The 24,736-nt window shown below is 36.7% G+C and overlaps 1 protein-coding gene across 2 annotated transcripts in view; it reads right to left on the reverse strand.

Annotated features, from left to right (window-relative positions):
* Positions 1-24,736, reverse strand: part of GALNT13 (polypeptide N-acetylgalactosaminyltransferase 13) — a 544,197-nt gene that overhangs the window by 12,261 nt on the left and 507,200 nt on the right. The gene's annotated exons all lie outside the window — the stretch shown is intronic.

Below are 24,736 nucleotides of genomic sequence, written 5' to 3' on the forward strand. Positions count from 1 at the left end.
GTTTTAAACTGGCATGAATAGTTTATTTATAACATTGATTATTAAAGGGTCACGAGAATTATTAATAATTACAAAAGTTATTTTCTTCTGTTCGCTCTGATAAGCATGGTTCAGTATTCTATGGGTATTTTTTTCCTTACAATGTCAAGAGGGAGTGTAATGAGGAAGGTTATCTGAGGATCTTTTAGTTTCCCGTAACAGTCTGGTAAAAATAGAGGAAGTCAGCTCTATATTTCCCTATAAACTCTGGAGCCCTAGTGTGTAAGCCGAACAAGTTATTCTTGAAGGGGTTACCTCTACAGCACTGTGACTCAGGGCTTCCCTGAAAATCATAAGTGGTAGGAGAAAAATGCAAAAGCAATTCTTCACACAGATGTAAAAACTTGAGAAGTAGATGAAGTTCATTTAATTGAACTATATAAAATACAGATTTCATGTATGGCATTCAGAAAAAAAATTTCCTATCTTTAGTACTTTTTAATGTTCATACTTTTAATGGAAATTATGATGAAACTAAGAATAAAAGAAACACCCATCAGATATTAGTACTATATCCTTTCCAAACATGGTATTTATTAATACAATATTTAATTTAATACAAACATTTAATTAAGTAAATGAATCGAGTAGTAAACCTTAATTTGAAGGAGGGAAATTTCTAGAGAAATCTCTTTTATCTTTTGTTTTAATGTGAAGTGTAATTTTCCACATAGAAATTATACTCTTTTAGTTGTATACAGATGCCAATGTAAATGGAGACACCAAAGCATCCACATTTGCCACTAATTTTGTATGAGTATAATTACAGCCTGAACAATGATTTCTCCTCAGGTCTCTTATGATAGTTGGGAAACTTTACCTATTGAGAGAAGTCATCCACTTTCTTTGTTCCTTAATTCCTAACTGTAATTCATTTTACGGTCAATCAGTAGCTATTTTAAGTGATTTACATTCAAGAAAGATTTATTCATAGAATATTTTCTGAGCCTATATATATTATCTGAAATTATCTTTCTTTGGCCTTTGTACTTGAAGAAAAACTTAACTGATGTTAAAATACTTGGCCCACAAATAATTTTTCCTTTAAAAAGATCTGTATATAATGCTTTCACTATTTTCTGGCATTAATTAATTGGTTAACAAATCCTAATGAATAATTAACAGGATTAATTTATTTTTCATACCTGAGAATCTCATTTTTATGCTGAAGTATTTCTAGGATGGTTTTTATTCTGTATAATAATACAAAGTCAGTGCATGTCAGTATATACATGTCTTTCTTGATTTTATCCGGAAATTATTAGGCTTGATCTCAATTATTTACCCTTTATATCTATCCTCTTTTTACCCATCATTGTCATCTCTGTGCTTTTTCATATCTCCTACCATAGGAGGTTCATGGAACTCACTTTGGGATAGACTAAAATTTTACATGCAAAGTACTTTGTAGAGATCCAGGTATGCAGATAGCAGTCAGTGACTGATACCTAGTGTTATTATCCCAGTCTTATAGGTGCTCCCAGGATGTGGCCTCGTATATGGATTCCTGCCTTGATAGTATGTCCAGTTCCCAAAGAATTTTAGGACAGGAGCCCAGCAGGCTTGGCTCTTGCCTCTCTGTGCCGACCCCTTGGCACACAGTCTTGAGGAGGGCCTCTCATACCTGATGACAGACTGACCTGACACCTGTAGTATATATAGTCACCCTCTACGACTTTGGGGACAACCTCACATCTTGCTTTAGATTCGCTAGGAAGCAGGGGCTCCCTACGGCCCTTGCCTGTGTCAATACCCCACATTGCAGTTGGTATGTGTGGTTCCTGGCAGAGTATCTGCCTGATCTGTTCTCCTGTTGCAGTTAAAACATTAATGCCTGATTATAAGGTAAGATTTTCAATCCTGAACCACATATGAAGCACATTAACTTAAACATCACACATGGTGATGACTTTACAAGATCGAGTCCCTCAATAGTGAAGTCTACTTGTATGTTCTTTCACAAAAATTGCACACTATTCCTCCCTTTCTGGTTACCACTCAAATTACTTTAGCATTGGTTATCGAGACTGATTCTCACTAAAACCGGAAGTGAGTTACACAAATGCTAGATTTAGCATATTTTTTCAGTTGCTCCAATGCCAGATTGATTCTAATAACAATGGGTTAAATCAAAGTCTCATCACTTTAAATGAAGGTGACTAGAAGCAGAGTAAAAGAATCAATCTCAGTGTCCTTCCATCCATTATAAAAGAGGAATATGGGAGCGCCTGGGTGGCACAGTCGGTTAAGCGACTGCCTTCGGCTCAGGTCATGATCCTGGAGTCCCGGGATTGAGTCCCGCATCGGGCTCCCTGCTCTGCGGGGAGCCTGCTTCTCCCTCTGACCCTCCCCCCTCTCATGTGCTCTCTCTCATTCTCTCTCTCTCAAATAAATAAATAAAATATTAAAAAAAAAAAAGAATATGGAGGAAGTTAACATTAATTGAGCACCTGTGTTAGAAACCATGTGTGGTACGATTCATATATATTATATTAAATAAGTTTGCCCTTTTGTTACATTGTACAATTACATTCATATTCCTATGCATACCAACTTAGCATTATTACAAAGCATAGTAAGTAGAGCTCTTTACGTGAACTGTATAGATGCAATAATTTACGGTGCTTTGAAAATTCTGTTTTGCACCTAATCTTCATATTTGTTTTAACACATAAAATTATGAGCCATCTAGCAATACACATCTCTGTAGTCTGTTGGTCAAGCTAGCTATAGAAACAACCACTAAAAAGGCCAATCTTACTCAATTGTTTTATGTTAAACTATCTTATAAGAAGGGATAGATCCTTTGTTCCATTTTGTGGGCCCTTCCAAAACTACTTTGAAAACTATAACAATTCAGTTTTTATTGTCTCCTATTAGTTTGCTAGGGCTGCCATAACAAAGTACCATGGACTAGGTGGCTTTTAATCTTCTCAGAGTTACTGGAGGCCACAGTTCCAGATCAGGGTATCAGTGGGATTGGTTTCTTCTGTGGACCTCTCTCTTTTCATCAATGTAGATGACCAATTTTTTTATTTTTCCCTGTGTCTTCCACGGTCTTCCCTCTGTGACTGTGTCCTAATCACTTCTTATTATAAAAACAACATCCAGGGCGCCTGGGTGGCTCAGTTGGTTAAGCGACTGCCTTCGGCTCAGGTCATGATCCTGGAGTCCCTGGATCGAGTCCCGCATCGGGCTCCCTGCTCGGCAGGGAGCCTGCTTCTCCCTCTCCCGCTCCCCCCTCTTGTGCTCTCTCTCTCTCTCTCTCTCTCTCTCAAATAAATAAATAAAATCTTTAGAAAAAAAAAAAAAAAACAACAACATCCATATTAGGTTAGGGACCACCCTAATGATCTCATTTTATCTCAATCACATCTTTAAAGACCCTGTATCTCCAAGTGTAGTCACATTCTGAGATACTGGGATTAGAACTTCAACATAGGACTGGGGAGGCGGGGCACAATTCAGCCCCTAACACCTATTAACCCCTTACTTTGAAAGAAATAATGCATCTTTCCCTACCCCTAGATGAAAACTATAGGTTTGTCTGCTTACTTGTCCAGGACCCCTGGGGATTCAGTTCAGAAATTAGAATGGTCTGTTTAATATTATTAATTGAAATTCTGAACAAATGTAATCCCAAATCTTCTCCCTTTCTTGAAACTGGATGTGCTTTAGGTTGGAAGCCTGCAGTGGGATAGGGCATGGGTAACTTCTCTATTTCACCATCTTGAGAGCTTCTTTTCTTTCTTATCTCTCTTGCCCACTCCCAAACTCCCCCAGGCTGCAAATTGGTTTTTGATTCCTCCAGGGTCGTAAAAGTATAAGAGGTCTTACCTAAACTGTCTCTCTCTCTTTTTTTTTATTAAGTGAAGATACAGAAAAGACTCTCAAGAGTGAGAGGAGTCCCGTCAGGGTTGCCACAGGGTTGGTCTTTTATAGAAAGCTAACCAGAGAACTTAAATTCTTTTAACATTTCTATTGATATCACCATTGAGCAAGGACTAGTCATAACACCTTCAATGGCTTACTTCCTTTTTAGGGCCTGGTTGGTTATTCCTTGTTGGTATCATAAACACCCACCCCACACACCTAGGGCAGGGTGGTCCGATCCACCCCACACGCCTAGGTCAAGATATCCACTGATCTATTTGACAAAAATGGTAATTGGGGATCTTATCTAAGGGATGTGATCATAATTTTGGGCCTAATACTTGTTTTATGTTCATCCTTTTGCATGTGCTAATGCATATGTACCATTTGCTGCACATCGTGACCCCCTGGAGCCATACCAGTAGCCCTGGACCTAGCCCTGCATAGATTCTAACTGCCACACAGCCCGCCACCCCATTTCAGCAGGAAGCAGCCAGAGTGATCATCGTCCCATTCCCTAAAGGCAGTTAGGGTTACTATTCCAGGGCGAGGAATGAGTAAGGGACAGGTGGAGCTAGGTAGGGAGAGATAGATAGGGGGCTACGTGATCAGGCTCACAGAACCCCCCCAAAACGTGGAGGCATGGGGAAACCAGAGGTAAGGGGACAAACTGGACCACCCTAAACTGTCTCTTGATAACCCCTTCCTGTTCTCTGGCATGGCAGAGATTTAAAGCTCCTTCTCCCGGGAGTGTTTATGGTTCTTCAGAGATTCCCATTGCTAAGCACCTCTCACCGCAGTGCTAATGAAGAGGACAATGCATATTTTATAAGTGGGCCACTTTTTATGACTTGACCAACTTGGGGAGGCAAGCTGACTCAGGCGGTGCAGTCACTTCAATTCAGTTGTCAGAGACCAGCTTTACGATGTGTGAGTCAAGTCACAGCCTGCCACAATCCCCACGAGCATGAAGCACATAGCAAGCAAACTTTTCAAATGGTGTTCTCCATAATTTGCAGGGCCTAGTGCAAAATGCAAATGCAGGATTTATTGTTCAAAAATTATTAAGGCTTTCAAATTGTAAGGCCCTGCTTGAGGGCATATTGCACACCCAGGAAGCTGCCCCTGCCCTGAGTCCTCCTCTCAGTAAGGTTTGTCCCTGGAAGCAAGAATCCCATCCCCTCCTCTCTAAAGGCAGGGCCACTGTTCTTTTCCTAGAAAAGAACACCTTGTGATACCTCCCGTTATGGGTTGAATTGTGTCCCCCATAAGAAATGCTGAAGTCCTTACCTCTAAGCACCTCAGAATGTGAACTTCCAATGTATTTGGAAGTAAGGTCATTGCAGATGGAATTAGGTAAATGACCGTGAGATCATACTGGATAGGGAAGACCCTTAATCCAAATGACTGGTGTCCCTAGGAGAAGACAGAGATGGAGGCATACACAGAAAACAGGCCTCCGTAATGACGGAGGCAGAAATCGGAGCGATGCATCATCTACAAACCATGGGGATTGCAGGCAAACACCAGAAGTTAGAAGCAGCAACAAATGCTTCTCCCTTACAGGTTTCGGAAGGAATATGCCCCTCCGGACACCGTGATTTCTGGCTTGTAGCCTCAAGTATTGAGAGACAATAAACTTCTACGTTCACGCCACACAGTTTGTGGGAGTTTGTTACGGTAGCCCGAAGAAACGTGTACACCTCCTTTGATTCCGTATGATGGTTGAAGGGTCTAAAATCATGCAAGCAGTTTCCAAATTGTCATTGCAAATTCTGCATAGGGAAGTCTGATTTTAGATTTCACATCTGTTTTATCTTGGTATCTGGGCTGAGATTTATAACATCCACTTATGCTTTCTGAAAGCAACAATCATTTTTACAATCATTTTTCTATTTAAATATATCTTAATAAAGTGGTTCTTGACTGTGATGAGGTGAATTACCTGCTTTCATTGTAGACTTTATAGAGATCAGATTAATTTCTGTCTCTGAATTGAGGTACTCAAATGAGTTTAGGAACAATTCCTAACACAGAAAAGGTGACAGCCAATTTCAATCTCAGTGCCCTTCAATCTTAATTTTTTTTTTTTGTAGAGAAGGTAAGCATTTTCATTACTTCACATACGCATGTGGTTTGTCCTGGATATTTCACTTTGGGAAGTATGTTCAAAGGCATTTATGTTATACTTCTTCAAATATCTACAAATAAAAGATTTTGATGATTTTCAAGGACTGTTGGGAGAAGGATCTAAAATATTTTGCATATTGCTTTGTTTCACACAATGAAAGAATGTGCACTATACATACCATACTTAAGATCCTAATGTTGTATAGTTACTTTTTAAAAACCACTTTTATCTTTACCCCTTTGAAAAATTTGAAATTTGAAAAACTGCAAGCAAATTTTGCTCAGATTTGGAGCATAAGCCGCTGCTGGCAAAACTCTACTGAAGCAACACCAGATGCAGAGCAGGTTCACTGTTCTGTGCAAGAGACTCAGGAACGAAACGCCCTCTGCTGGTTCTGCATTGCTACAGGCGTTCTTCCATCTGAACCCGAAGAAACACTTAAAATACCCACACTAATTTTTATATATTTACATTATGTTCATATACATTCCGTGTGTGTTTAGAAGGTTCATAAGTGTATTTGATTCAGCTTTATTATAGAGGTGGTGATTTTTCTAGATTTAGTTGTGAATTTATAAAATACTTTTCCTGTTGAGTTCTTCCTATTTACTACAGAAGTTCACAGTTTGAAGGGACTCCGTCACTCTATGCCAAATGCTTCGCTTTCTCTTTGAAGAACCTAAGCCAACAGAGTTACAGGATTCACATACTTGGCCAGAGCCATTTGTGACAGAAGTTTCTCCGGACCCCAAGCTCACTGGCATTTTCTTTCACTTGACTACACTGCCTCTTACATCCCATGACTTACTCATTTTGCAACTTTGGGCCCTCTAGGAGATTGCTTTAGGTATTTGAAGTGCAGTCAATTTGAGAAGTCTGTTAGAGTCCAGAAGGATTATTTTAAAAAGCTCACACACACATTCTAATAGTTTTCTTCCCCCCTCATTCAGTAAAAATAGCCCAGGTAAATTTGGATTGAAATAATAAGAAAATTGTTTAACAACAAAAATTAGACCTTTAACAACGTGATTTTTCAAAATGTTCTCTCTGACTGTATGTCACACCATTGTGAAATTAGCATGAGGAATGCATAAATGGAGTTGAATTCATCAATGGAGCTGCCAAGGAAAGAGACTTTTGCTCCCAGACAGGATGTTTTTCTGTCTTAACTGATTTCAGGCTTCATCTCAGGCCTGTTAGCTCGTGGTCTGTGTAGAAGCGGGTAAGGAGAGTAGGTAGCTTCTGGCTGTGTGATTTTGACTTACCTTATGTGCCTAAATGATATCTATGGTCTTTTACAGATTTAATGCTCTCAAATTCTATTGTTAAAAGTAGGATGTGGGGGGCACCTGGGTGGCTCAGTCAGTTGGGCGTCTGCCTTCAGCTCAGGTCATGATCCCAAGGTCTTGGGATTGAGCCCCGCAGGGGGCTCCCTGCTCAGTGGGAAGTCTGCTTCTCCCTCTCCCTCTGCTGCTCCCCCTGCTTGTGCTCTCTCTCTCTGACAAATAAATAAAATCTTAAAAAAAAAAAAAAAGATGTGAGTGTGTATCTCATGTTCAGTATTCTCATCCTGTCCTCAACATTGTCCATGACGCATTAACAACTTTACATTTCTGAATTGGTGCTCAGCAAGTCCCCTCATCTTTTCATTCCTGACTGGGTATGTTCTGCTCACACCACTAGAACTATCCTAATTCCACTTTGCCCAGAAAAAGACTACTACCTTACCTGAAGTTTTAGTACTTTTTTCACTTTCTTCTTGTAGCATTTTGTTAACTACTCTCACCTACTTATCTGCATTGTATTGCAGGCATCATTTGTGTAAATCTTTTTTAAAATTTTAATTTAATTTAATTTAATTTATTTATTTTTTTAAGATTTTATTTATTTGAGAGAGAGAGAGAAACAGCATGACAGGGGACAGGGTCAGAGGGAGAAGCAGAGTTCTCGATGAGCTGGGAGCCCAATGTGGGACTCGATCCCAGGACTTTGGGATCATGACCTGAGCCGAAGGCAGTCGCCTAACCAACTGAGCCACCCAGGTGCCCCGAATTTATTTATTTTTTAAAGATTTTATTTATTTATTTGACAGAGAGAACACAAGCAGGCAGAGGGGCAGAAGGAGAGGGAGAAGCAGGCACCCCACTGAGCAAGGAACCCGACATGGGGCTTGATCCCAGGACCCTGAGATCATGACCTGAGCCCAAGGCAGACGCTTAACCAACTGAGCCACCCAGGCTCTCCTGTGTATATCTGGAGAGCAGGACAGCACTCAAACAATGGGCTTTGGGAAATGACACAGACCTGCATTTGGGACTATCCTCTGCTACTCATCAGAACCAGAGTTACTATGAGTTGTCAAAATCTTGGCTCCCTCATCTTGGAAAAGGGATAAAGATGCCCCCTGTTTTCTGCAGAGGTTGAAGGAGGTAATTCATGTCAACTCTAAACAGAGTATTTGATGCAAATAGCATCTCAGTTTTAGTTACTATCTGCTCAAAATCTAGGCATACAATCCTCATTTGATGATATCCTGTCTCATCTTTGTGCTCTATTTTATTTTATTTTTAAAATCCTGCTGTCCCAATAACAAATATTAAAGATATATTTTTGAACGCCTATGGAAACAATCCTAGGAAAAGAATATTTGCCCAATAATTACTTATTGAATTGAAATGAAAACAATTTGTCTTTGGAATCTCTAGTTCACTTTGTGAAAAACTGAGCAAGAGAGCAAGGTAAAAGAATGAAAAGGATACACGAATACAATAACCAATTTTGACATTTCTTCTTTCTACTTCATTGTTCAATCTTCCCATTTTAAACAATACTTTACTCTGTCTTGAAGGATTTTCAAGGAAGTCTACCATTCAAGAAATCTAATATATAAACATTATGTTCCAGCTACTCATATTTTACTCTTATAGTACTGAAGAATATAAATTGCAAATTTAAGCCCAATTGGTTATCCCACTAGATATGCTTGAACATGCAGATGTTATTCTTTATGTGACTGTGGTAGAATTCTCAGATGGTCCCAAGATTCCTCTCCCAATATACATGCCCTTTATAAACACCCTCCCCTTGAGTGTAGATGAGACTATTATGACAGGAAAGTCACTCACTCCATGATTACTTTATGTTATGTAAGACCTAGAATTAGCCAACTTAAGAGAGAGATTTTCCTACAGCCTTGAAGACACACACTGCCTTGTTTTGGAGAGGGCCAGCATAGCAGGGGTACTGAGAAGAGCCCCCTACTGCTGAGAAGAACTCCTGGCAGAGAGCCAGAACAAAACAAAACAAAACAAAAAAACCACAAAAAGCCATGCACCAAAAAACAAAATGATGGAAGCTCAGTTCTCCAACTGCAAGAAACTAAAATCTGCCTATAACCAGGAAGTGTGGAAGAGGACTCTGACCCTCCAGTGAGGTCTCAGCTCTGGCCAACACCTTGATTTTAGTTCTGTGAGATCCTAAGCAGAGAACCAGCCATGTCGTGCCTGAATTAGACCCATAGAACTATGAGATAATAACTTTGTGTTATTGTAAGCCACTGAAGTTGTAGTATCTTGCTATATACAATGATAGAAAACTGATACAGTGAGTGACCATTAGGAAAAAGGAAATACATACAAAAATTAGAATTATTCTTACCATGTGGAATATCTTCTCCCATGCTATGTCTCTATCATTTATTTATTCATTTAATCGTTCATCCATCTATTTATTCAACAAATACTTTTGAACATGTTAAATGTTTCAGACCTTATCTGAACCATACAGGCTCTTCATGAAACTTTGAATTCAAGACATGAACATCTAATAGGGTGCCAACATTTTTGTAAGAGTTTCCTCCACTCTTTCAACCTGACTTGAACTTTGTTCTCCATGTTCTCTTTGTAATGATTTTCTGTAACAAATTATCTTCCTCTTTATGGTATTCTCTGCTATATTTCCTGATTATATCATTCCTTAAATATTCATTCTCTGACGAATTTGCCCTCACACATATAAATTGCCAGGAAACTCAAATGGATTATTGGATGGGATAATTTCCTTCAGTCAAGGCAATTTAATACCTAGTTTCCCTCTATCACTATCTCATTGGTTGGTACCATGGAGCACCAAGATATTTGGTCTTTGAGGTTCTTACTGATTTATGCCTGTAAATGTAAAGTAGACACAGCAGCGATAATATATATCATTCATGTGACATCTCTATAAGCTAGTATATTTGTTTTAGTGTTTATTAGCCACAAATTCATGGTGAAAGACTTTGTGTGATCCTTTCTGAATATATTTTTACTGGTATTTGGGTAATATTTCCTATCTTAAAAGGTATTCACTTTCATTATATCATTAGGTGCTTCTTGAAAGTCTGGTATATGGCATAATAATTAGATAAAAATGATTAAATATATAAAAAGCCTCAAAAGGTAAATTATAATGTCCTAGATGGCACAAAGGTACACTTAATGTGTATCAGTTACAACGACCTTTAATCTGTAAAGGTAAACTACTCTTTAGATTATATTAGACATCATTTAAAAAAAAGTAACCTCCAGATTATTACATTTGCACTGGATGCAAATAAAACTAAATTTTTCTAGGTGGTTTCAAGCTCAAAGTAGTCCTTTGGATTTATGGCATTCATCATTGTGGCAAAAAAGATCAGGCTCTACTTAGTTTGCAAGTGAAACAAAGATTCAAGTGCAAGTAGTTCATTAGTTCGATAGTCCCAGGAAAGACTAGTAGGTGAGCAGGGAAGGAAAAAGAACTAACAAAGGGTACGTTACAAATTATACTGTGGGTAACTGGAGCTTAAACATTTGGGGATCTCTGGTATAGAACAAGCAGTTCCCTTGAAGGGTGAAGAAGCTGGGATAACATTTGCCATCTGCCCTCAGTTGGCTTGAGGTGTGCTTCCACGTAGAATTAATTCCCCAGGAGTGACTAAGTGGGCAAAGAGGCCTCTGGCAGTGAAAGCCTACTCTGACAGGTGCTCAGACAAAAGGATAGAGGTTGGGTAGAACCTTTGGATGCTGGGCTGCAAGCAAATGAAAGGAGAGAAAGTATACGCCATTTGGGGAGCACCTGCTGGGTATTAGGCAAGATGGAAGTCATTTTAAGTATACTGTATATGGAGATATGATAGACCACATATATGTTTCCTCAATAGCCTTTCAAGGTAAGCATTATATTTTCTCCTTTGCAAATGAGGAGTAGGGTGCTTGAAAAAATTGAATAGATTCCCCCATGTCACTCAGTTTATGAGAACCTGTCTTTGAAATACGGTCTATCAGGCCCCAAATCCCATGCTCTTTTCACACACTTAACATTTACTTCTTGGATATTTAAAAAATTAAACTCTAGACTATTCATATTTCACTGTTTTTCCTTAAAGTGTCCATTTGATCCCATGTTCATTTTTTTCCAGGATCTCATTCGATACCACATTACATTTAGTCATCATGTCTCCTTAGCCTACTCTGACAGATGCTCAGACTTTCATCTTTTTGATGACTTTGACAGTTTTGAGGAGCACTGGCTAGGTATTTTACAGAATGTCCCTCAGTTTGTGCTTGTCTAATGTTTATCTTGTTGTTAGAATGTTTTTGAGAGGAAGGCCATGAAGGTGAAGTAGCATTCTCATCATATCATATCAACAGTGTATGGTACCAACATGGCTCATGATGCAGAGCCTTGGTCACTTACCCAAGGTAGCATCAGCCATGTTTCTCCACCGTAGAATTACCACCACCACCACCACCAGCTTTCATGTTTTACTGTTTGAAAACAAGTCAGTAAGCACAGTCCACATGCAAGGTGGGCAAGAGAGTTAAATTCTCCTTTCTGGAAGGGGGATTATCTACATAAATTATTTGGAATTCTTCTTTACAGAAGATCTCAGAGATCAATTTTAATATGTCTCTAAAAAGTTAGTCTAAAACTGGAGGCCATATCTTTATATTAGATTTATCTGTAACACACGAGGACTCCTGTAATAAATCTTGTTTGGGCCACTTGTTTCACTGGCAAGATGAAGAAAAGTTCTCTTTAGTAGATGGAATTATAATGTGACCATTTTTGCCACATAGAAGTGGCACTTGCTCTTAGCTGTGTGTAAGACATGGATTGAACACTGGCCCCTGTGAACTATAAAGACCATTTTGGGGCCACCTGGGTGGCTCAGATGGTTCAGCATCTGCCTTTGGCTCAGGTCATGATCCCAGGGTCCTGGGATCAAGCCCTGCATTGGGCTCCTTACTTGGTGGGGAGTCTGCTTCTCCTTCTCCTTCTACTGCTCCCCCTGTTTGTGCTCTCTCACTCTCTCTATCAAATAAATAAAATCTTTAAAAAAAAAAAAAGACCACTTTGATCATTCCTTGATGTTGCAATGAGCATAAAATGCACCTCTGAATTCGCCGGTTTTTTAATTTATTTACTTATTTGCCAAAAAAGTGTCTCTTAAAAAAATTCTGCATATCCCCACCAGACGCACATATTTTACTTCTTTTAAATAAAAAGAACATCCCCAAATCTATTTAGAAAGTTAGCAACTAGAATGTTAGAGTAGAAATATACCTATCTGGTAGGTTTTCATTAGAAGACTAAGATCCTTTATTAGAAACTGGAATGGATGCTAGGCTGTTTCTATGGTAACCTACTGAAGCCTTTTTTCCTTTAATGGAAACATATCATTTTTGTATATACTACAGGTAGCTTCTTGCTCTCTATTGGATCAAGTCCCTTGATAAAAGAATAAAAGAAATGAACTGAGAGAAAGTTCTATAGTCTGTCCCTGCTTGTGGTGAAATTATACTTGGATACTAAATAACAAGAATAAAAAGCCCTTTTCATTTTGGCTATATTCACCATGTCATTTTTGATAACAGTTCATGTCCAAGTATTTTCATGAGGTTGTATTAGGAATAGCTCTCCTTTGACAACCTTTGCAGTTGAAAACTCTTTGCTCCTTTTGTCCCTTCAAATCGAAATTCCCTTGCTTGACATTTACATTCTATTATAATCTTAGCTCCTCTACCTATAAAACTTACTGTTCCACTCTCTTCAGTCCAGGCCTTCTACTCCATCTGGGCTAGGATCCCCACTGTCCTTGCAGACACTCCATTCTCTGTGCTCACCAACAGCTTTGTGACCCTTTCAGACCCACTCCTGTTCTTATTAGACCCTTCTCTGAATGCCTCCTAAGGCAGAGCAGCACAAATCCTTTTTGTTTCAACAATGATTGCTTTGTATTCTCATTGGGACTGAGTATAGGGATTGTGTGCCTATTTATTTATTTATATTTCATCTTGTAAAAAGTGGAAGTAGATTTAAACAGAATTTTACATAGCTATGTAACATACACACAGCAAGAAATAAGAGAGGAAAAAATCCATCTACATAAACAATGGTAATGTTTAAAAGAATGAAAGAATCCAATATAAGGCCATTATAAATATTTTTCCACAGAATATTATTAATTTTCTCTGGATGAACCATGTGTTTATCAGTAAAGAAAGAAAAGAAAAACCTGTTTCTCAGGAGACAACCAACTCTTCTTAATACTCAGTGCAGTATGAAATTCTCTTAGGGACACTCATGGAAGGATTCCATGTCATGTAACAAATAGCATCTTTTTCAACTTCCCTATACACAGAAAAAGAGTTTGAGTTTTGGGTATATTTTCATATTCCTCTTGGCACCACCCATACATTGCTGGGTATACATACGGTGTTCAAGGAATTCTTGATTAACAGAGTTTGTTTTTTTTCTTTCTTTAAATCATTAGGTTTTGGTGACTGACAGATTGCTTAAAATTTTCACATTGTTCTAAGACATTTTCCAGAACAATTTTATATATATATATATATATATATATATTTTTTTTTTTTTTTTTTCCCCCTAAATTCTTAGCCTTTTAAATTCATGTCCCCTGTCACTGGAACAAAGATTTCACAAATCATCTGGACTTGATGCTCTTTCTTATCTAACAGTAGGGATAAAGAATACTAGAACTGGTGAACATCTAGTTCAACCATATCAATTACAGTATTAGAAACTGAGGGCAGAAAGGGTAAAGAACTTCCATACAGCCATTGCTATGAACTGGATGTTTGTGTTTCCCCCTCTCTCCAACTGTTATGTTGACCCTAGCTGCCAATACAATGGCGTTTGCAGGTAAGGTCTTTGGGATTTAATTAGGTTTAGATGAGGTCATGAGGGTGGAGCCCCAATGATGGGATTAGTGCCCTTACAGGGAGAGGAAGAGAGAGACCAGAGCTAACTCTCATTCTGCCACATGAAGACAAAGCCATAATGTGGCACTGTACCAGCCAGGAAAGTGTCCCCACCAGAACCTGACCATTCTGGCATCCTGATCTGGGACTTCCAGCCTCCAGACCTGTGAGAGAATAAAGGTCTGTTGTTGAAACCATCTACGATGTTGTGTTATGGCAGCCTGAGCAGACTAAGATAGGCAGAGAGCAATTTGACACCCAGGTCTTCTGATGCTATCGATATTGACTTTTTACCAAAGCTGACTCAGATCAAGTATGATATAGTGTAATAAAGTATATGAAAAATGGAACCCATTTATGATATCTTTCTATTAGGGTTATTCTGAGAATCAAATTTTATGTATATTTAAAGCATCTGGTAAAGGTCTACTATAGGAATAGCATTCAATATATAACAGTTTTCACCCCATCACTGTCAGAGGCTGTTAGGACCAAAAATTCATGCTCTATTCTTAAAAAGCTTTAAAAATAGAAATAACTAAACCAACTCATGTTGCTGACCTATGCTTTAATTTAGTGTAGAATGCAATTAATCCTATAAAAATATTGTTTTATGCAAAGAAGAAATTATTGGTATACTTCTATTTAAATAAAAATAATAGGCTTTAATGGTGAGAATAGATTATTAACTAGGAGGATTGCCTAATAAAATGAGAAAGAACTGTTCATAGTTTAACAGAAAAGCAATGACATTCCCATGATATCTCAGATAAAATTCTTATTTACTTGACACAAAGAATATATAATTAGGACCATTAAAATATGAAAGATATTTTGTCACTATTGTTATGTCTACATTTCTAACCATGAAAAATATTTTTGGAATATATACTTAATTGTGAAGAAATAAAAACCCTAAAACATTTTGTTTTCTGTCATCCAGATATGTAAGCTTGCCTTTAATTGGTTTATCTTCATAATATCTTATATACAATAACTCCTTTTATTTATTTATTCATTCATTCACTCATTCATTTATTTATTTATTTGAGAGAGAGAGAGAGAGCAAGCAGGAGGGAGGGGCAGAAGAGGAGGGAGAGAATCTTAAGCAGGCTCTACAGTCAACGTGGAGCCCAGTGCAGGGCTGGATCTCATGACTCTGAGCTCATGACCTGAGCAGAAACCAAGAGTCAGACGCTTAACTGACTGAACCACCCAGGCACTCCTGATAACTCCTTTCAAAAACTGGTGAGTATTAAGTAAAGAATGCTTTAAGAATCTTGGTGCTATAAAAATATTATACCTGACATTTTACTTGGCTATGAAATTTGCAGATTTTATAGAGTTTTCCTTTTTCCAAACTTTGTTTCTTTTTCTAACATTGGTTAGTCAAGTATTTGAATATGAATTTATTTTCTAGTTTTTTTGTTACTGAGGCTTTATTGTGCTAACTTTTCTTTCCTGAAAAATCAAGATTTCATATTTGAAAGAAAAATAAAAACCTAGAAATACCCTTACCTGTTACTTCTCTTCTACAGAATTTAATAACTATGATAGAATTAAGAACTCAGTAAGATGAAGAATATCTTAGGTATAGCAAAGCAAATAATTATAAGTATGGATTCTGCTTGGCTTCCAGTGAATATAAAAGTAGGCTAGCCAACACTGTTAATTTAGAAATCATAGACATTGTTTACCTTACTTAGAAGTTAATAAAGTGGTTTTTTACTACTCAATTAAGCCAAGATTAAATTATTACATCATCTACTATAAACCGCTTCACATGGTAAATTAAAATAATTATTTACATCCTCCGTGAAATTTAGGCACACATGTGGTCTAAGGGGGAAAAACAGGAGATCATTTCAAAGGACCTTAATGTTCTTTATATATAGTAAATTCATGCATTCACATTGTTAATTTTTTTAATATTAAATATACAAAAATGTCATCAGGAAGGTTACTTAAACAAGGAAGCAGCTCAGTAATGATAAGACTAGGGTGTTGAGTCAAGAAGAATTATGCATAAGTCAGGAAAAAAGCACTTGAAGATAAAACGGAGAGAGAAATGAGGTTCAGAAGATTGAAACATCGCTGAGGGGAAAAGCTCTGCTGGTTTTTGCAGACAAGCTTATGTTGGTAATGTTAGTGGAAAGCTTGGAGTCTGTCTGTACTTAACACGGACTGCAAAGGAGATAAATGGGTGAGGTGAGGGAACAGACAGATGCTGCTAACATTTTTCTTCTAGTAGATTTTTGTGCTAACAGCTTACCCTTCTCAGTGAGAATAGTTCTATTGATGGTGTGAGATAAGAGAAGCTGTGTGTGTGTGTGTGTGTGTGTGTTGGGATTTTATTAAACTAGAGTAGTATTAAACTTTCTTCTTTATGAGAATGTGTGATATTTAATTTTTAAGGGAGGGTTTAAAAAAAAAATTCTGGGAATCCCATTAATAAAATGAATATAAATTTACACGTATTTCCTAAAGAGCTTAAAGTATTTTAACATTTAAGCCCTACAGAAATTTAATTTTAAGGTCTTTAGAGCATAGGCTGATATGATGATACACCATAATTAATTGATTAATCAACAGAATAAATATTTCTTTTGTCCTGCTATGTGCACTGACATACTTTGATATCATTGTTGTTTCCTAAGATGACTTTTATTTATTTATTTTTTTTAAGATTTTATTTATGTATTTGAGAGAGAGAGACTGAGAGAGAGAGCACATCAGAGGGGGGAGGGTCGGGAGGGTCAGAGGGAGAAGCAGACTCCCTGCCGAGCAGGGAGCCCGATGCAGGACTGGATCCCGGGACTCCAGGATCATGACCTGAGCCGAAGGCAGTCGCTTAACCAACTGAGCCACCCAGGCGCCCAGATGACTTTTATTTTTTTAAGATTTTTATTTATTTATTTGAGAGAGAGAGAGATGAGAGCACGAGCGAGAGGGAGAAGCAGATTCCCCGCTGAACAGGGAGCCTGACAAGGGGCTTGATCCCAGGACACTGAGATCATGACCAGAGATGAAGGCAGTTGCTTAAGGGACTGAACCACCCAGGCGCCCCCTAAGATGACTTCTTAGAGGCTGTTGTCCCTCTAAGTTTAGTCTGGTGTCCCTCCTTGTTGCTTTCTTTATCAGGAATCAGAGTAGAAATTTTTATCATTTCAACACCAGGAAAAAATTGAACCTTTTTGAAGGTGGCTTGTTTTTATATTATTGACACAATGAATCATATAACCAATTTTGTACTTATTAACTAGAAAGCTCAAAGCCAAAGGTGTGGCTTATTTAAATGAATGGGGGATTTCAGGGAATTAATTTTAAGTACTTTACAGTAAAATAGCAAAAGTGCTTTCTAGATTAACTTGCACTGCCAATTTTTCCATAGCTTTTGAAAAAATGTCATGTGATAGGTATTAACTATCATTATGTAGAGATACATAACATTACACCCAGAGGAAAAGATAAATCTAAGAGATGGCCAATATTAGTGCTCATTTTATAGGAAACCTTAAGAAAAAAATTTCACAATCTCTGAGTAACTACTACCAGGGAAAGAAAGGGGTTGAACACAATAGATTTGCTCTTTGTTTTTATGCCAGGAAACACTCCAACCAGGCAAACTAGGCAGAATCACATCCTACAAACTTTAAGTTCCTGCAAATTTCAATCAATTCCAAGCTTACCAGATATTCCTTCAATATAAATAATGATGCTCTCCTCCAGCTTACATGTATCCAGCTCATTTAAACATTTAATGAATGGTACATCCTCCTTCTTTCCTCTTAGGCCATTTCATTTCACTTGCAAATTTACCCTGGTGATTTTAATTCTATTGCACAAACTTTACCAAAAGGGGACCAAATTAACATAGAAAGGGCTTCTAAGTAATTATAGTACTGATAAAAATGCAAACTGTAAAGTCAATTCACTTTTGTTGAATGAATGTATTCATTACAATCTGTGAGTACAGTAGAATGCATTACTAAAATAATTAAGCTCTTTCTAGGAGAGGGTTTGTAATAAGGCAGGAAGTATTTGTTGACTCTCAAAATTTGTTTACTGTCATAAGGTTAGATTCTTCTTAAATATAAGTAGTCACATTTTAGAGGAGGAGACATTTGTTTGAAAGTATTGATAAGACCTAATGATCTCTTCTTTACCTTGGCAGAAAACATGGTTTTAATAAATGGCTAGCATAAGCTTCCCTAAAGGCTTGCTACCTTGAAAAATGGCTGTGAATCATTTACTACAATAAATTACATGGAATGTTTCCATATACTTTCTAGCTCCCTCCAAATGAGTGGCTCCAGGGAGAAAGAGAAACATTCTAAATGCATTTGCTAAAATGTGAGTATTTTCCCATCATTTTATGTTTTTTTGTCTTTAGAAAAAATAAGTACAATATGCATGAAGGCTGCTTTTTCCCCTTTTGATTAAAAAGATATTGCAATTCAAAGGGAAACACCTTGGATTTTTGAAAATTTTACATATACTTGTTATTAAAGTAAAATAGTTATTTTATAAATATTAATCTAACTTGTACCCAATTACAGATATATTTTTTATAAATTTTAAATAAAAAATAGTGTCAGATATATGACCAATAAGACTAAGGCCTATTTGCCAATTTTGATATTAGCTCCTTTAAGCTGAGGTAAATGTCATTTAAAAGCACCACATTAAAAAAGAATGGTATTTCTACATCAAAAAGAGAAAGCATAAAAGCAAGCAATAATTAAAATATATAAACTGTTTAAAAGTCTGTACATGAAAACACACCAGAAACAAAATGTCAAATCAGAAAAAAATATCTGGAACATGTATTACAGAAGGTAATAATCTTAATAAAGTATTTTTATAAGTGGAGAAGAGACACAAGAGCTCCCTCAACCACCAATGAAAATGTAAGCAAAAACAAAGGCAAAAACGTGACTAGAAAATCTACAAAGTATTGATGTCAATTTTTAAATTACTTACATGCATTGAAAACATTAGAGATACGATTTAAAAAAGATAAAATGTTTCTCCCATACTAAATTGGCAAACATGAAAACCAGAACAAAGCAAAAATACAATAGCCATTTAGGGTTGTCCAGCCTGACCACAATCCTGGCGGAGTGGGGTTAGAAATCAATACAAATGCAGTGAACATACACTTGGTGGGGAGTCAGCCGGATTTAGACTCAAACTGGCTTTACCTCCTAATCATATTACCAATCTCTCAGGGGTCCCATTAGACTCATGAGTAAAATCAGGATAATACTACTATGTACTTCATAGATTGTTGTGGGAATCAAAGGCAGTAATGTATGTAAAATATTTATCATAGTGCCTCTTCGTAGGTTAGCAATTAGACCCGTTAAACTAGTAAAACCTTAAAAAGGACAATGTGTCACTATTATTAAAAGCCTTATAATGTTGCATAAGTTGTGACCTGTCAAATGTACTTCTAGGCAGTATTTCTAAAGAAGTAAATATAGATGCTCACTAGATTTTAGCTACAAGGTTATTGATGAGCCTCACCTATAACAATACCTATAATGTATTAAATAATAAGGGATTGATTAAAATAAATTATAGCATATCCATTCACATATGCCCTGTTCAGGTTAAGAAATTGTTAGCCAATGGAGAGCCAAAAAGAAGCTAAATTATTTGGGTTTTAAACAGTATGTCTTAAGTTTGTGAGTGGAGTAAGTAGTAGGTGGTCAACAGTGCAAGTAGACAGAACAGTATCAGTGAACTGGAGAGATAGGAAAATGCACAGAGCCCACAGGGAATAAAACTATCAGACATGTCTACAGCACAAAAAAACTATTAGAACATCAAGGGAGACAATACTGGGAAGTCCGATGAGGATGAAATTATGTGGGGTTTTGTATATATACATAACTAAGGAATATATAACTGTATACATAACTAAGGAATTTTTATGTGATTCATTGGGCAGGGGAGAATTGCTGGAGATTTTTTTATCATATTTTAATTATAATGTGGCCTATATAGAACATAAGCCTGGAATTCCATATGATGTGTGGAAATAACAAGGTTTTCTGACCACATAGGTGAAAGAAGATACAGGCCAGGACAAAGAAAGAGGCCCTAGTTGTAAAGGGTCTTAGAGATCAGAGTCAAGGCATATTATTTTCATGTTAATATCAGGGTTGGGTGACCAATCAAACTTTAGAAGTGTCTATGTTGGGTTTCAATTTTGGATGCTTATGTTAAAGAGAAGAAAATGAGCACAGTCTGGAAACAGTTGCGTTTGAGATGTCTGCAGAGATTCCCAATAATTAATTGGCAACAGATTCCAGAATTCAGCAGAGACGTTGGAGATGAAGATATAAATCTGAGTCATGAGCATTGTAGGGGACATAGAACTGCTTCCAGGAATCAATTTCATCTTTTCAGAAGTAAAGAGAAGACGATCCCATAACTTTTAGTAACATACATTCTACCAGGAAATTGCAAGTTTTTCCTTCCCTTATAAAAATTTATGTTCAAGTTTTAATCAAATTTATTTTCATTCTTTTGAAAGTGTTTAATGATCATCACCTTCTTTGTTAATGAAAGCATTTCAAGAACAGATAGGAATGGACTTTCTAATTATGTCATTATTCTTTGAGACAGAAGGTTTTTATTACTAAGGTTCTAAAAGAATACTTCAAAAAAAAGAATACCTCAAGATGATTAAATGTTGAATGTAATAATAATTCTACACTTGGTGTCTTATTTTTACAGTATTCTTGCTACAAAAACTTCCATGCATTCTTTCATTTAGTTGGCTAGTTTTTATTAGGTGTCTACCGTATCCCAAGCCCTGCAGGGGCTAGGGGTGGAGGGAAAGTATGTTGGATATTTGAGTGTTTAAGTGTTTAAGAAAAGTATTTCCAGCAACTACTGAAAGTAAGTTTCTTCCTGATATCTCCAAGAACATTAAAAAAAAAAAAAAAAAAAAAAAAACTCCTGTGCAAGGAGAAATAGTTAAGGGATAGCTGTCAACAAATATAAAGCACCTTCTTTTAGAAATGAAACTGAGCAGAAATGCTAAAAAAAACAGTGTTAACATTTCTTAGGAATTTTGTGTAAAAGCAGGAGTGAGAAACTTGAATATCTTATATGGGTTGGGGCTACTTTTAAAAATTTTAAACTAAATAACCATAAAAATAGATACTGCTTCCATGGTAACATAAGAGAATAACAATAAAGCACAGGGAAGGTAGCTCTGAGAATAAAATCCTAAAATCTGTTCTTCTCTAAAGTAAGTAAAAAATGTAAACATGTCCCTAATTAGGGACTAACTAGAATTAATCATCCAAGAAATATTGATTTCCATCAAAGTATAAATCATAATAGGGTTTTATGTGATGGTTTAATTATTTCATAATACATATTAAAACAACAGGAGAGGCAGTTCATTTTATTAAGCTTAACAATACCATAGGAAGTGCTGTGCATTTTACCTTGCCTCTGGCATTAGCCACTGAAACTTTTATTTTCTTAGAGAGAAAAGAGAAACAATTGAGAATAGAAACTGAAATACGTAAAGAGAATAAATAATGTCAATAGACCAATATATGTACTGAGCGTCTAGTATATGCCCGGCTAGTGTTAGTTATTATATAAATTTTACTAATCTTTAGAGGAAAAAAATTTGGGTAAAAGTCTTTTACCCATTTTATAAATAAAATAGTAAAGCTAAAAAATATTAAGTAATTTACCATAAATGACCCAATTAATCAGGTCAGAGCAATGCTCTAAAATGATACTCTTTTGGGGTGCCTGGGTGACTCAGTCGTTAAGCGTCTGCCTTCGGCTCAGGTCATGATCCTGGGGTTCTGGGATCGAGCCCCCTCATTGGGTTCCCTGCTCGGTGGGAAGCCTGCTTCTCCCTCTCCCACTCCCCCTGTTGCTCCCCCTGCTCATGTTCTCTCTCCCTCTCTCTCTGTCTCTCTCTTAAATAAATAAATAAATAAATAATAAATAAATAAAATCTTAAAAAAAATGATACTCTTTTATTCTCAACAGTTCAATTTTCTCCATTTTTATTTGTTCAATTATGAAAGTAATACATATATATATAGAAAAATGTGGGGTAAAAAGTAAAGGTTCCTTTTCTAGCTCCTTCTTCTCACCAGAGGTAATTCTATTCCAGATAGATTGCTATGCATTTCTAACAGATTATATTACACCTATACAAACACAGATATACTTTATAGACAAAAATGTTCACATATATTTTTCATAAATGAGGTCATTCAAAGTAAGTTATATTCTGGATTTTTTCCCTCCTTTTCAATTTTCCACGACAATGCATATAGACCTTTCACTCACTTTGGTGGCTATGGAGTATTCTGTACTATGGATGCATCACAATTTATTTAAACATTCCTGTCTTGGTAAATACTGAGCTGTGTCCATTGTATTTGTTATAGCAAAAAGGGCTCCTGTAAACTTTCTTCCATGCATATCTGTAAACGTGAACAACTATTCATGTAGATGAAGAACATCGGTTTTAATTTCTACTTTGTCATTAAGTTAACAATGTAGAAACATTAGAATATATGTAGGTATGGGGTTTTACTTATTGTTGGTTCACTTTATTTATGAATCCCTAAGATTGGTGTCTTTATATACTTTTGGTTACTATGACAATAACAGCATTCTATGGCAATGTCTACATAGTACTAAGGTATAAGTCTATTGTTCTGACCATGAATTCTTTCATCTATTTACTCGACTAGTAGTTATTAGTTACCTACCACATCCCAGGCCTTCAGTCAAGTACTAAGTGAAGAGAAGAATAAGACATAGTCCTGGTCAACAAGAAGGTTATGGTAGAGTGGGATAGCTTATTTCTGGGTATTTGAACACTTGTAAATGAGTGATACAATTTTTAACATTAATGATCCAGGTGTTTTGTTTCATTTAGACAAACACAGGTATATGACTGGTTATCTTTTTTAACATTAACTATGGCAACTTAAAAAATCAATGAGGATAATTCATCTAGGTTATCTTCCTTTTCATTTCCTATTTCATTTTCATCTGCATTAGAATCAGAATGATGTCATAAATAATGTGTTTTTTTGAAATTCTGTAGGTCACCATGGTGCAGATGATCAGCTGACTTTTTCATCAGCTGGTGAAACACATTATGGAGACAGTTCTACATGTCCACCCAGTATTCATGGTAAATAAACTGTGAGGACATTTACACATGTAAGTGTAGTAAAATATTCCGTGTTTTTGTGCTAGAGGTATTCAAGTAACATATTTCTGGCCAAAGAGACTTACAAGGTGGGGGGGGGGGAGTGTAAAAAGCCTTTAGGGAGTCTTGTTTTTCCTAGCAAAAGGACAGTTATGGCTACTGCAGCTCTTCTCTACCCCAACTTCTTCCTGCCTTGAATGTGGATATGATGTCTGGAGTTTCAGCAGCCCTCATGTGACCAGCTGATGATAAAAGTTAATTTTAAGGATTGAAGAATGCAAAGTTAGAAAGTTTTTGATTTCTTGACAAAGTCACTGAAGACCTGGACAAATGTCAAGAGTTGATCACCTTCAGATTTCTTACATCCATTTGTGAAAAAATTAAACCCTGCACATTTAGTCCTCTAACAGTTAAGCTGTTTGCCATTTCCAGCTGAATTCATTGGGATTCCACTGGTTTTGGTAGTAAAGGCCTCTCACATTCATTGTGAATCAATATAAAAGCTGGACCATTTCTGAATGCTCTGCCATTGTTCTGTCTGTATTGTTTTTCCTGTTATTTTCTTTCATAAAGTTATTTTTCCATGCTGTAATCTAGAAACTTTGATTTAAATATTTTTCTGCTTAAGTTGAAATTTTGGAACACTAATTAGGATCTTAATAATTTTTTTTTAGGAAGAAAATTTCATTTTTGAATGTTCTCCATTGAATCTCACAAGTCCTATTTGAAATATGGTGTCAAAACTCAACAGGGCTATTGCTTTTTCCCTGTAGATTCTTGACACATTCAGCTGCATTACCAACATAACCATGATGTTGTGCTGCATGGAATAACTTTTACTTCCTAATTTCACTCTAATGCACTAGATAAAGAACTCACTGGTGTGTTTCTCCTCGATTTTTGTGGACACCTTGTCAACAGAGGATTAGCTACCACAAACTCTGTTATGAGTTCCTACAAATTCCAAATTCTGCCTCTCAAAATGGCCATGACAGCAGGGCTGCTCCACCTGAAGACTCACAGCTAAGCAGCTTCCACATGGCACACCTTGAGAATCACTGTCCAGTATTTAAAGAGAGTACAAGGATCCTTGTTACAGTCTGACAGATCTCTGATAATTGGACTGCAACACACAAAAAAGCTGTCCTAGACTTGTAGTCAGCCATCGGTTTTGTTTAAAGATTTCATTTTTACCTGGTTCAAAGGGCATCTTCAGATAGCCAAAGCACA

This window comes from Mirounga leonina, unplaced genomic scaffold, assembly GCF_011800145.1.
Source record: "Mirounga leonina isolate KUSES-001 unplaced genomic scaffold, KU_Mleo_1.0 Mir_151, whole genome shotgun sequence".
Taxonomy (NCBI): Eukaryota; Metazoa; Chordata; class Mammalia; order Carnivora; family Phocidae; genus Mirounga; species Mirounga leonina.